A 334-nucleotide genomic window follows, 5' to 3' on the forward strand; every position below is an offset into this window, starting at 1 on the left:
GGCCACAAACCATGGCCCCAGGGGAAGGAAGCAGGGGCCCAGAAAGCAGAAGTTACTGGAAACCCGCCCCCACCATACCCAGCTCTGCCCAGCCCCTCACCACATCCATCCATGTGAGCTGCGCTGCCGCCCAGCGGGGAAGGACAGAGAGGACCCGAGGCATCTCCACACTGCCCGCACTCTCTGGGCAACACGGGAGGCTGGCAAGCTTCTTGGGCTGGAAAGGATGCCCGATCCGCCTCAGATTCCCAGGAAGCAGAGGGAGCCAAGTTGGAGGAGTGCTCCGGTGAGGACTGCGGGCTCAATGGCAGCACCGGTGCCTGGTGCTCGCTCC

This window comes from Dipodomys ordii, unplaced genomic scaffold, assembly GCF_000151885.1.
Source record: "Dipodomys ordii isolate 6190 unplaced genomic scaffold, Dord_2.0 Scaffold118, whole genome shotgun sequence".
NCBI lineage: Eukaryota > Metazoa > Chordata > Mammalia > Rodentia > Heteromyidae > Dipodomys > Dipodomys ordii.